Source organism: Typopeltis vanoorti, chromosome 21, assembly GCF_054136105.1.
Source record: "Typopeltis vanoorti isolate ZY-2024b chromosome 21, IOZ_Tvanoo_1.0, whole genome shotgun sequence".
NCBI lineage: Eukaryota > Metazoa > Arthropoda > Arachnida > Uropygi > Thelyphonidae > Typopeltis > Typopeltis vanoorti.
Window position 1 is genome coordinate 2,877,396 of NC_143569.1, and position 14,914 is coordinate 2,892,309.

At 33.3% G+C, this 14,914-nt stretch overlaps 1 protein-coding gene across 2 annotated transcripts in view; it reads left to right on the forward strand.

The window, feature by feature from the left end:
- Positions 1 to 312: 312 nt before the first annotated feature.
- The window catches only part of LOC150094599 (uncharacterized), a 429,939-nt gene continuing 415,337 nt past the window's right edge, over positions 313 to 14,914 (forward strand). For both annotated transcript variants that reach the window (XM_090411060.1, XM_090411061.1), the window contains exon 1: positions 313 to 538. The gene's annotated coding sequence lies outside the window, so the exon portion shown is untranslated. The remainder of the gene's footprint in view (positions 539 to 14,914) is intronic.

The window sequence follows — 14,914 nt, forward strand, 5'->3', positions numbered from 1 at the left end:
GGAATGGAGGAATATACATAAGATTTGAGAGCACTAATCGTTAAATCTCGCAATCTTTAAAAAAAAATTGCAAAAGCATTCTGAACTATTGTAAAGATATTAACATGAAACTACCTTCTATTTTCTTGATGAGATTTTACAATTACTTATTGGTGACCTTTTGGTTCCGTAATAACAAATAACAAATTTAAACAGCTTACGCTAATTGTAACTTGTCACTAGATGGCATTCTTCTCAAATATTGGAAGGGATCTTAATAAAAAAAAATAAATAAGTAAAAAACTTGGTTGAATAAGGACTGTGGAATAAGGCATGTTGTTATGTCTTCAATGGAGGGTATTGTCTATCTTTAAGCACAATGAAAAATCTAATATAGTTATGGTAGCACATCTCCAGCTTGCAGATAAGTTTAATGTCAGAAACCCCTACATTCAATCACGTTGTTTTTGATTTCGAATTATTTACGTCATTCCATTGAGACTTTTCAATAGAATTTGTGCAGATTCACGGCAAAGATGTATTTTCCGAACCCTTAGAGGTAATTCCAAAAGTACATGAATTTTGGTATTTTATTATTCTTTCTTTTCTCTCCTTAACCCATTTTTGTTCTTTGAAAAGGAAGGTTAACAGCAATTTTTTGTAATTAATATTCCATAGTGTAGTAGAAAATTCTGTGTAAGATGTACATGTCTCATTGCGGTTTGACAGTTTTCGTTATTAGGCTCACTGAAGGAATTATGAAGCCTGTTCAACATTAGTAAATTAAATATAACATTGTAGCTAGTTGTGTGGGAGAAAAAAAAAAGTTTTTAAAAGAACTTCCTTATATCAGCCGAGTGGAAAAAATTCTAATTACAATATAAAATTAATATATAAATATTAATTAGTATAACTACCAAGCATTTCCCTCCGTCTGAACCAAATTCAGTTCGATAACGATCTCACCAGGAAATACTTATTACCAATTATATCAAGCTATAACTACATATTTCATCTCCTCTTGAGGATATCTGTGAATACCGACGTTACTTTTGCTGAATATGTAAAGCTGCTGTTTCTGTAAGCATATAATTATTTTGGAAGCCATAATTCTTTAAAGAATAGATAATTCTTTAAAGACCTTAAAAATGACCCATAGCCATCACTTAAATATTAGATTCCAAAGGATTGTGTATTTGTTCAAATTAGGATTTTACAGACATATGGATGGACAATGATTTTGACCACACACACACACACACACACACACACACACGTAATAATGCTTTATGTGGAAATAAAAAATGAAGTTGAATAGTGTATTGATTTAAAATGTTAGATAAATAGTGAGGTGAAGTTTTTTGGGCAAAAAAGTATACTTAAAGATGGCAGGATGGTTTAAGGCTTTCCTAGAAAATAAACGGGATGATATCTTTATTTGCTTCACATCACTTTAAGTGTTGCTCACACTTACATTTTTTATGTTGTTATTTTTTGTTAAGTTACTAGTCCTAAATTATGTCGCTGGATAATTTTCATAACATTAACATGAAAGCATTTCACATCTAGCTTCAGAATAGAATACATCAAGCACATCAAAACTAATAGCATAAATTAATGGCAAAAAGTTACCGAATTACATGAAAATGATTTACTCTGGCACAGTGAGTACAGCCATTATTAAACATTTATGAACTGTTTGATTTTAATTATGTGACTCCTCCATGGAGTTCAAGGACTCATTGCTGAAAGGCACTCTGTATCACACAAACCATTGTTCACACTATTTATTCACAGTCTACACCATACACACCATTCACTAATATAATTTTTGTCTTAGTGGTATATTTTCTGGCAGATTTGCCTGCAGGTAGGATGAAAAAAACCAGAGCTGCCCCTGTGTATGATCAGTTAACTCATTTATAGGACATGTGAAGTTATAATTACCAACTGATGGCTGATGGATAGTGTCTCCACATTGCAACCATTAAATAGGCTGGAGAAAATTGAAATCCCAACTGGATTCATGATGTTTGTGTAAGTCTATCACCTAAAGACACCTTGTTTGAGAATACCATCATGCTTATTGAGAGTCTGAAGTGGCATCTAAAAATAACCACATTTGGGAGACAACAGATTTGTAAGCTCCGAGAATAATTAAGAACTTCAAATGATGTGGAATTTCTGAGAAAGTGGTATACTTAAAATTAATTTCACATAATTTCAAGTTCTATTGTTACCTTAAGTTTATTATTTGCACTGCTTTATTCAAACTGATAATGAACTTTTTATTTTTCCTAAAGCAGTACACTCAAGAAAGGTTGGAAACCCTAATAGCTCATTTACTGTAAGCCACTTATCTAGAGGTCATTATCAAATTACTGGCATGTTCCCTAGGGAGGGGAAGTGTATAATTAAATACTGCGCAATTATATAAATTAAAAACTTATAGCAAAGTTTGCTGTTAATTAATATCTCTGTTACTGTGTGTTTTCCAGGTTGTGCATGAGAGAGAAATTAGGTATGCATGTGGAAAAGGATTTAGAGCAGCATAGGATGTCTTTCTTTTTAAATAGTAATCATAATAAAATAAAGAGGGAAAAAATTTTAGATAAACCTCCATAGAAATAAATTAAAATGTACTAAGACAGTAGTGACAGATTGTATATCTTGAGTGAAGAAGATAAAACAATTTGGATGAAATGAATGACAGTAGGAATAATAGTGAAATTGCAGAAGAAAATGAGATTATGGAAGGCATATAAAGGTGGAGAACAGTTGCATCAGGAATATAAGGCTCAGGCTTGGAAAGTGACTAGTATTGTAAGGAGAGAAAAATTAGACTAGTACTGCAATCTTAGGAGAACCCCAAGAAGTTTTTTTTTTTTTTTGCCATATGGCAAATAGGAGGAAAAATGATAGTGGACAGATTACTTTGCTAAATGGAAATCAGGTGACCAAAGCATATGATATATTTCATCTATTTTAACGATCACTTTATTAGAGTGTTCCATCCTGCTATTGAAGGCTTTATTCCTAAAAGGATAATGACTGTGAGTGTTAGAAGTAAAGGAAGAGGATGTATTCTAAATACTGAGTACGCTAAATATCAGTAAGTCAGGAGTGGACTAAAAGGAAGTTCACCATGTTTTAAGTGATTGTGCCATGGAACTGACTGTGCCATTGACTTGGCTGTTTAATGGCATAGTTTCAGCAATATCATAGCTGAAATATGTCATCTGCTTTGGTCACCCGATTCCTATCTCCATTCAACAAGAATGTCCACTATCATTTTTCCTCCTACTTGCCAAATGGCAAAAAAACTGTTTTCTTTGTATTTCTTTTGTAGTTAAGATTTCAGAGAAATTGGTAAGAACTTGCATACAGAATTTGGGTAGATGAGGGCGATATTATTTATGCAGCCAAGCATGAATTTGTTAAAGGGTGCTCTTCTTTTAGCAACCGATATTCTTTGATAATAGAATAACAAAAGAGAGATGAATGAGGGTAAGGCATACACTGTCATTTTTTGGATTTTTCCAAGGCATTTGACAGGGTGTCACATGACAAGTTGATCTTTAAGTTGCATTGTATGGATTTGAATATTAGGTTAGTGGATTGGATTGGTGATTTGGCTCACTGATAGATATCAGAGTTGTAAGAGTTGTATATGAGGGAGCATCAGAGAGTAAGAAAGATACAGTGTAGTTCCACAAAGTTCAGTGCAGGGGCCATTACTGTTCAATCAATGTCAGTGATATTGTCACAGGATTACAGGTGGATGTTTAGTTATTTGTGAGTGATGTGAAGCTTGGCAGGGTTATTCGTAATAGTGCTGATGTTTTGGCTCATGAAGAAGATTTGAATAAGATGGAAAAATGGAGATGTCAGTTTACAACTAAATGTAAGGCTTTGAAGTTTGGGATCCACAGATCAGATGTTTCATACTCACAGTGGAATTATACTGGAAGAAGTGGAGGAAGCAAGGGATCTTAGGGTGATTGTGGATAGAGATTTGAAATTCCGACAACATATTGCAAAGGTTATGAAGATATCTCAGAGAATTGCAGAAATATTGAGCTTTGATCAGACTACATCTGGATTTCTGTGCTCAGATCTGGTCACTGGTATTTGAAGGGGATGAAGTAATCATGGAGAGGGTGCAGTCACATAACAAAAATGATATCAGGACTTCACAACGTTGATTATGAGGATAGACTGAGGGTATGCAGACTGCTGAGTTTGGTAAATAGAAGCTAATTGGAAGGGATATGATCGAGACATTTAATCTGTTAAAGGGTTATCGTATTAACACTGAGGAGATTTTTCATATGGTAGAATGAGGGAAAGGCGTAACAACAAGGGGTGGTGAATAAAAGTGTAAGAAGTAAGTTTTTTGCAATAGGAGTGGTGAGGAGCCTGGAATGCATTGCTTGCGATGGTGGTGAATGTGCAGACTGTGGATGAGTTTAAAGAGTGGTATTGTGGTATTATAGACTAGTGTTGACTTTCCACAATGGGTCTTGTGATTCCATGGATGTCAGGAAGATAACATTTGTGTTTCAAATCATCACATAGTATGATTTGTGACTGCCTAATGTATACCAGAATTCAAACAGTATGTTAATGTCTTAACATAAAAGCTGAAAACTGTATACTTGGTGGGCATCTTTTCTGCTTTCTAGCCAATGAACTGAACATCTATAGATGTATGTGAATAGTCTTTAGTTCACCCTTGACCATCAATGTGCTGTATTGTGTACGACTCTTGGATTCATGTATAAAAAAAATAATACATTATCATAAAGAGAGCTTATAGCAGTCTATATTTAAATTCTTCCCATTCCATGTGATCATTCTTTTAAATACCCTCCACCCCCCCTTTTTTTCCCATCCTATGTAGGTGCTTTTCAAACTTCATGCATGAGCCTCACTTTTAATGGATTTAATTATTTATTTAAAAAAAAAAAGAGTTAGATAGCCATTTATTAATGGGCAAAGAATGTGCATCCCTAGAATTTGTCACTAGCCTGTACTTTGTTGAGCTGCTAATAACTTTTTTATTACTTACTCATTAGTATCTCACTTGTTATATTTAAATGCAAGAAATATTGATATCTGTTATTTTTTCCTAGTATTGATATGGATACTCTTAATAGTAACAGTAAAATACTTGCAATTCTGATACTAATAGTCCTTGTAGTCTATTCTCTCCTCTGTTTCCAGTGATTGACTATTCATATTTTCATTGATTGGTGATCAATGAAAATATGAATTTTCATTGATTTTATTAGTGCATTTGGAAGAATAACAGGATTATGTACCCCTTTGAGTGAAAAAGATCAAAGTTTAGTTCTTGCCATAATTAATCTTCATATGAGGTTTTTCATTTAAAAGTGAGTTGGGTGATTTCATGTGGAGCTAGCAGAATTTTTTCTCCCAGAAACTCAGTTTTTTTATTTCAAAGAACAGGCAAATTGGCCAGCAAACATGTGCAGTTAACAAATGAGAATACCACGTAGGTGCAAGCAGTGGATTGTGCAGTGTTATGAGTGGCCTGTAACTTTGAATCCTTTGATTCTGTGGAGGTATCATGTAGTAATAATAAAATAAACCCTTCCAGAGTCCTCATCAGTCCTGGCAGTTTTGCCATCCATGTTCTTCATTATCTTAAGCAGTAATTTTTGCTGAGATCATGTTGATATGTTACAGCTTCTGCTGCTTCCTTAAATTTTCTTTTTTAATTATCACCACATCAACCTCCATGGGAGTTAGCAGACTCATCATGGGAGGCAGGCTCATCTGACAACATATCAGATTGAATCTTAAAATCTTTATCACTTCCTGCATTTATAACATATTCTGGTAATGCATTCCATTCACCCATAATTCTCCATGTGAAAAAAAAAAATTATACTGGATTTTTGAGTACATGACTGACAATAATGATCTCTCTCTCTCTCCCCCCCCTAATACTGGATTGGATGCAGTACCTTCTTTTATATTCTGCAGATCTACCATTCTTTAGCTATTCATCTTTTCAGTTTCTCCTTTAACAAATGGCTAACTATATGGTTTTAATGCATTTAGCCTGTTTTTCTTGATGTTTCTCGAATATCAAAAATTTAGAAGGATATGAACCTCTTACAGAGATTTTAGCAAAACTTTCTCCTTAAGTGTCTGCAATCACTTTGAGATCAGCGACTACATATCCATTATGTTCAAGGGTAGATAAATGGTATCTAATATCTCTTCATTTTCAAGATTTTATCCTGTACAATTTTAGCAGTGGTGATTTGATTAAGAGATTTGTAAATCAAATCCAAGATTAATTTGACTGATGTGTAACATAGCATGCTTTGGCTTGAGCACATTTAAAAAGCTATTATGGTCAATACAATCTGTTATATACATCACCACTCCATTACCAGATATATGGATGCCTGCTTCAATATTAAATTTTGCAAAAAGCAAAAATGTATTCCAGTTGGCCTGGTCAATTTTCCACTTGATATCTGTAGGAGAGATGATAACTTACATGTAAGCAATCATCTGTCCTACAGATATCAAGTGGAAAATTGATCAGGCCAAATGGAATAATTTTGCAAAATTGCAAAATTTAATGTTGAAGCAGGCATTCATATACCTAGTAGTGGAGTGATGATGCATATAACAGATTTTATTGTCCAGGGGCAATAACTACAGTTCCAAAAGCATTGATTTCCAAAGCTATGATAGAACCGTAGGTGGGGGGGAAAAAAAAGACTGAGTACATGGATTATATTTTGGAGATATCCTACCACATCTCATAGCTTACCAGTCAAATTAATCTTGAATTTGATTTACAAATCTCTTAATCGAACCACCACTGCTAAAATTGTGTGGGATAAAATCTTGAAAATGAAGGGTATATGTTGGATAACATTTATCTACTCTTGAACATACTTGATATGTAGTCGTTAATCTCAAAGTGATTACAAACACTTCAGGAGAAAGTTTGCTAGAATCTCTGTAAGAGTTTTATATCCTTTTGAATTTTTGATATTCAAGAAACATCAAGGAAAAACAGGCTAAATGCATTAGAACCATGTAGTTAGCCATTTGTTAAGGGAGAAACTGAAAAGATCACTTTTAACCCCCTCCCTCTGTACCAGTGCTGTAGGATCTGATGACATCCATTGTAAGATGATAAAACATCTTTCACCACCTGTGAATCTCCTTCTCTTATCATACAAAGAATACTTACTGAGGAGGAGCTTCTGAATTCATGGCATAAGCCAATTTTCGTTGCCTTCCATGAACCAGGAGAAGATCTACCACAAGCAATGAATTACTAATCCATCACTCTGATGAACTGCCTCTGTAAGCTGTAGAGAAAATGGGTAATGGTATTTAGAAAACAATATTTTCTTCAACACATAGTCTTGAAAGTAGTCTTTGTCTATGTCAGTGATGGCGAACCTTTTTACCAGGTGTGTCAAACATCTTTTATTTTTAAATATTGATGTTGTTGATGTGCCACTTGCATACATGCATTATAAATTTAATTACATAATCATAGATGGTGCCTTATACATATCATATTAGGCTATTTATTTAATAGGACATTGATATAAAATCTATGAATTCATATTATACAATTAATTTAATGAAGTTAAATTACAAACTTAATTTACATTTAATGACTTTTATGTTGCTGAGCACTGATAGAAAGCTGCTTTATAGAAAGGCTATCGTGTACATTTTAATGCTACACAGGCAACGCTCAAATCATTGCTCAATCTATTTCTCCCTTCCAATTTCATATTATTTAAGGCAGAAAATAGAGTTTCACAAGAGTATGTAGAAGAGAAAATTGTTAGAAGAGCTTCAGCAAAGATTTTAATTGCATGAAAATTTTCAGGAAGGCTATTCCACACGCTTAGAATTTCTCAGTGTGAATTTTTACACATTGTATCATGAAGACGTTCCCGCTCAAGTTCTAGTTCATTTCTAAGAGCAGTAAACTTTCTTTTCCAGATAGGATTACACTGGAAGTCGGCTAGTTGCATTTCTAGATCTTTTAAATCCAACCACTCAAAGCCATCTAATTTAAGATCCATGAATTCTGTTTCATTAGGATACTTTATGAATTGGATTGTTTGTTCCAACATTCGAAATTGCTCAAATCTAGAAGACAAATGCTCAGTTACTGACTTTAGAACTACGATAGATTGGTTGATATGTTCACGATTTTTGGGGCTGGGTTCATTAAAAAAAATTTTCACTCTTGGGAAATACTTAAAATTGTTACTTTCTAAATCACGTTGAAATATTTTGAGTTTATTCTCAAAGCTTTTGATTGTGCGAAACATAACATCGACAGATTTTCTGAAATCTTGCAATTGTATATTAAGTTCATTCAGGTGAAATGAAAAATCTGTGAAAAAACATCAGCTTACTGAGCCAAGCAGAATCATTCAACTGAGAAAATTCGTGCTCCATGCCCTTCGTATTTAAATATAATTTAATTTCATTTAAACATTCAACAAACCGTTCAAGTACTTGGCCACGATTCAACCATTGAATATTATTGTACATTAATAGACCATTGTACACTGATTCAACTTCGCTTAAAAGTGAATTAAATTCTCATTTGTTTAAAGCCCTGGCAGCAATAAAATTAGTTACCTTTGTCACAATTCTCATCACATAATCCTTTAAGCCTGATTTTGCACACAGTGTCTCCTGATATATAATACAATGGAAACAAACCAGGGGATGACCAACATATTCTGTAAATTGTTTGATAAAACCGACATTACGGCCAACCATATTAGGCACAGCATCAGTTGTAATCAAAAATATTTTCGATAAATCTATCTGTTTCTCACAGAACACTTTAACAAAACAGTCGCATATGTATTTACCTGTCGTGTTTTGAGGCAAATTTTCTAACTTTTATCAATTCCTCGTGCATAGAATCACCGTGAACATACCTTGCAATAATAGCCAATCGAGCTGATGATATAATATCTGTAGTTTCGTCGAGACAAATGGAAAAACAATGGATGAGTTCAAGTCTTGTTGTATTTGATTTTCTATACTAGCATTCATTGACATAACTCTGTCTTTAATAGTATTCCTACTTAATGGTAACTCTTTCATGCACTTTACAATAGCTTCCTTATTATGAAAGTCCTCAAATAAAAATGGTGCACACTTTACGAAAGCTTCTTTAATATAATCACCATCACTAAGTGGTTTCCCATGTTCAACAATAGTATGTGAAATACTGTAACTTCCACTTACTAAATTTGAAGGTCCTGAAACAAATTTAATTAAAGTCCCTGATTGTGATTCTGCCAGTTTTAGATGTTGCGATATGTATTCTTTGCGTTCTTCAAAAGTTTTTTCTAGGAGCCATTTGTGCTTAGTTTCAAAATGTCTTCTTACATTCCAAGTTCTACTCACAGATAGCTTACCACACAATTTACAGAGAACTTTAATCACACCATATTGTTCAGTCCAGGCATCTTGGAAATTTCTTCCACTTCCTTCCTGTGATTATTTTAGTTTCTTATTAGTGCTAGCTGCCATTGTAAAAGGATTCGCAAATTAAAAAAAGATCACAATTATATACAGCCGTAATTAAGCAGTAATAAGAAATAATTACTGGAAATGAATTATATAACAGCAACTCAAATTACTTAAGTGGCAGACCAAGCAAGACTACCACTACTTCTTTCAGCAGGGTTGCCAGATTTATTACCGGTACGTTCGTAGCAACCTTGTTACGTTTTACTCTCTATCATGCTACTAAATAGCAGCTATTTAGTAGGTTTTGTTGAGACGTCATCGTAAGTTGTTAACATTTGCATTATTTAACAAAATTTACTGAATTTATTGCAGCTATAAAAATGTTTTCATTATTTACTCAGATAAATTCAACATTTAATGCTGCGAATTATATTTTCTGTTAAAGTGGTTTTAAATATGTTTAGAACTTGTATTACTCAGTCGAGAGACTTGGAATGCATGCATGAATGAATTTCACACAGAAGTCAAATGAAAACTTTAAGTTTATAATATATAAAGCACGTATTTATAAGTTTGTATCGTATAATATTGATAATAATTTTTATAAGTTTGTATCATATAATAGTGATAATAATTTTATAATGATACAAAATTAATAACGGAAAAACTCACGTACAAAGATTATTTAATAGTATAATTTTCGCCTGTGTATCACAGGCATCTTCAGTACATTAAGCTCAAATTAATTAATTAATGTCAGTTATTGTTTAATTTGAGCTTAATGTACTGAAGATGCCTGTATCACACAGGCGAAAATTATACTATTAAATAATCTGTGTACGTGAGTTTTTCCGTTATTAATTTTGTATCGATATGTCTACTCACGGTATACCTCTTTTAAAACTTAATAATTTTATAAGTTTTTATAATATCATATGACTATGCAGAAATTATAATGATTAAGAAAGAAAACAAACTTAAAACTGGTTGTTTATAGGCTAGTTAGAAAATAAAATTGAAATAAGCTAACTACAAAATAAAATAGAAATAGGCTAACTACAAAATAAAATAGAAATAGGCTAACTACAAAATTAAATAGAAATAGGCTAACTATAAAATATAATTCTTTCAATGAACCAAAACCTACCTTCGCCTTAACTGAGAGCGATCTTACACGATTTATCCAGTTTTTTTCATCAGAATACCAATATCTTTCAACATCCAAGATGTGTCACCTGAAACCCTCAAGTGTGTCAACATGATGTTCGCCATCACTGGTCTATGTTCTGTGGCTTTTGGAGATTAGATGCCAATCAACATTGGTCCATTTGGCTGTCTAGAAACATCTAGAAGAGATGCATTCGTGAAACATTAAACATATGGTTTCAGTTTTCTTTGACATGGAAAAAAAGCTTATGACAGCCTGTACATATGGTATATTAAAAATCCTGCATAATCTAGGCCTCAGGGACATCTTTCTGTTTTTATTAGAAACTTTCTGTCTAGCCAAATCTTCAAAGTTCAACTGTTTCAAAAGCATGCTATCCTAGCCATATTGCCAAGAAGGTATTTTCCAAGGCTCGGTCTTAAGTGTGACACTCATTGCTGTCAAAGTAACCTCATTACTGAACAACTTCATTCCATAGTAGGCACTGCTCTGTATGTTGATTACTCTACAGTTTTGTCGTTCTTGTAATGGATTGAGAAAAAAGAAGAAAAAGTGGGCTGCTGATTGATGTTTCTTCCTTTGCCTTTATCGTGTACTTGTTCACCCAAAGCATGATTTTGGGCAACAATTATATGCTTCTACAAGGGAGAGTATCCAGAAATGGTTGAATCCTATTTATCATCAAAGTATATCTGGTGCATTTCACCTCACCCAGTCAAAGTCTTTATGTTGAATGCAAATGAATCTGCTCTCTGCTTTGATGGAAACAGTTTTCACTTAACTATTTCCTAAAGTAGTGTTTGTCTATGCATTTTATGTGGACTAGTATCTTTTCCCATATATTGAGAAGTACAGTATTGCACACACGAGACTGCCATTCAACAGCATGCTATTATGCATGCTGTTGGCCTGAATGTTGACAACATTACTTGCACTCGACATAATAGTATCTTCCATGGCAGGTAATTGTGCAAGTAATATGGCAGGTTTGCTCTCCATCACATAGCCTGTTGCTATGTGATGTCTGCCTAAAGATGTCACATAACTTCATTATTCTGCTTGCAGCAGTTTAATGAATAGAATTATTTTTCATCATTTCACTGTTTGACTCCACTATCATTTTTACTATTTGGCTCCTATGAAATTATTATTAATAGTTAGTGTATCTTATGCAAGCAAAGTGATATCTTGCTAATCCGAACCTCTTTAGTCCAAACCCTCCAGTAATCCGAACTGCGGTTTGAAAGAAAAAGTTTTATTACGTATTATTATTTTGTGTACTATTATTTTTTATTAAATAATTATTATTTTAAATATTACTATTTTTTATTATTATTACAGTACAATATTTTTTTCATACTGTACTATAGGCCTATTTTGATTTATTATGTGTTCACGTATGCTTTTTTTATACTGTACAGTACGTACTGTATTGTCGGCATGAATCACAGCTGTTGTTAATGAACGGTTAGTCACTACTAATAATGTTTATGTTTCCTTCAACAACGATGACGTAGCCTAAAGCCTAGTTGTATATAACGCTCAGTTTTTCTTTGGTTATTGAAATGAAATGTTGTCGGAGTTGTCATTTATTGTTTTGTGTTTTCGTAAGTTTTCAGTGAATGATTATCGATTGTGTTAGTTTTCTTTTTTTTTTCTAGTTTTTCATTAACGTCATTTTTTATTTTACTCTTTTTAACACTGAATTTTATTTCGTTAAAATGGCTCCAAGTCTTGTCGGATAAGTCTAAAATAATTCGGCATCTAGAAAAGGGTGAAGTGGCTAACTTGCTACTGAATACAATGTCAGCAAATCTACAATCAGTGACATAAAAAAAAAAGACAGGATTTTAACTTTAACTTATGTTTCAACCACAGAAGGACCAAGCAGGGCTTGGTCCTTAAGAGACAAACACTGAAAACAAGTGATTTTTCTTTACTTGATTCTAATTTCTGCTGTTTACACGTGGTTTCTTTAAGAAAGAAGTTGTCATACTCCCATCTCCAGACATTTTAAAGCAGAAAGCTAAGCATTTCCATTCGCAAATTTATCCGGATCAGAAATTCAAAGCAAGTGATGGTTGGCTAGAAAAATTTAAGACACGCCACAGCATTCCGTATCTATCAATATCAGGGGAAAAACTGTCTAGTGACGTTTCCGCCATAGAACCATTCCAAAAAGCTTTTTTAGAAAAAAGAATTAATTCTTGAATTAAATTTAACAGATGATCAAATTTATCATGCGTGCAAAAGTGGCCTTTGTTCGAGGTCGTGACCAGAGAAAACTCTAGTTCACAGAAACGAAGCCTCAGCGTCCGGTCGATAAATGTCCAAAGAGTGTCATGATCATGCCTTATGCATACGCCTCAGGAAAACATAAATTAAAGTTACTTATGGCTGGAAAATCAAAAAACCCAAGACCATTTAAGAACTGCTGCCTTTCTGTTTTGTACTGAAGTCAACGTAAAGGATGGATGAATGTCGAACTTTTTTCAAACTGGTTTGGTTTCACAACGATATCATACCGTGTGTTAAAACTTATTTAAAATCCCAGAATTTAGAACAGAAAGCACTTATTATTGGATAACTGTGGTGGACATCCTCCAGCAGGTGAATTGATTAGTGAGGACAGAAATTTTACGGCTATGTTTTTGCCTCCAAACTGTACTCCATTGTTGCAACCATTGGATCAGAACATAATACAATCCATTAAATTAAAATATCGTAAAGACCTGTTTTTAAATGTAATTTCCCAAAATTATGACGTTACCACATCAATAAAAAATATAAATTTGAAGGCTGCTTGGGAAGCCGTCGAACCTGAAGCAATTCGAGCGTCATGGAAAAAAAAAACTGTGGCCTTCTAGAATTTACCAAGATAACTACGGTGATACACAAAAAGAGGAAATTCAAATGTGCATAATTTGGTTAAAAATATAAATCCAGATGTTGAAATTTCACAAATGGATGTTATGAAATGGATTACAAGTAGAACCGAAAGTGAATTCGAAATCAAATCAGATGCTGAAATTATAAATATGACTCTACAGAATGAATTAGAAGACGATGATGACGATAAAGAACTCGAAGAAAAAAAAAGTAAAACGTGAAGAGGCAGTTGACAGTTTTAATATGTGTATAGAATGGGATAAGCAGAATGATACGTCATTCCAAAAGAAATTTATTGCTAATGCAGCTCCGAGAGTCACTGATTTTCTTTTGCTTTCAACAAGCAAAAGAAAATCAGTGACTTTTCCACAAAGAAATAAAAGAAACTTCTTTTGGGTGTTATTTTGTTAAACTTTTTTTGTGTTGTGTACAAGGAAGTGATATATTTTTACGCAAATTAAGTTATATACTGAACTATGCAATTTTATTAAATCAGAATCCTCCATAATACAAGTACATACAAAGTAATTTTTTCACTAAAATAAACTTGTGTGCTGTATTATTTTTTAAGTTTTATATTACAGTAACTTTTTTTCTGTCAGTTACTTCATTTATTTACTGAATTAAATTTATGTACCATTAGAATCTGATTATTTTTGTCTTAAAGGCAGTTACTGTTGTCTCTTCGGCGAAATTTCGCTAATTTGAACTTTTCGCTATTCCGAATGAGCACGGTTTTTATTAGTTCGGATTAGCGAGATACCACTGTAATATGAATCGCATGAGACAGTGTTTGTGTATAATTGAATATCACCTTAAAAGTATTTTGTAGAGATTTGTCAATTTTTCTTTCGATACCTTTCTTCAAATAGCTTTAATGAAAAAAAAAGAAAGAAAGAAACCATGTAAACTGTATTTTTATGGTATCCTGCTGTTAAGAGCTTATCATTTCACATTTAAATCACTGATGCAATGATTTCTTTGATAAAAATTTTCTCAAGAGTTTCATTTGCTCTGGATTAAATTATACTGCTTCTAATCAACTTGATTAGAAGCTTGCACGTTAATTCTGAAGTGATCGAGTTATTGATGTTTTAATTTTTTTTTTTTTTTTTTTTTTTAATTGGGCCCCACACATAGAGGTAGCGGAATCTATTGCACATCAGTGCTGTGTGGGCAAAAAATGGTTAAGAAGAAAGAAGGAACTTGTTTCTGGCCTAGTTGGCTGATTGGTTAGCATATCCACTCTCCAGCCGAAAGGCTGCTGCGAATCCTGACGTGGGCATGTATGTTTGTGATTGTCTGTAAAAGTGGTGGGCGGTAGATGGCATTGGTGTAGTTGGTGGATTGAGTGAGTGG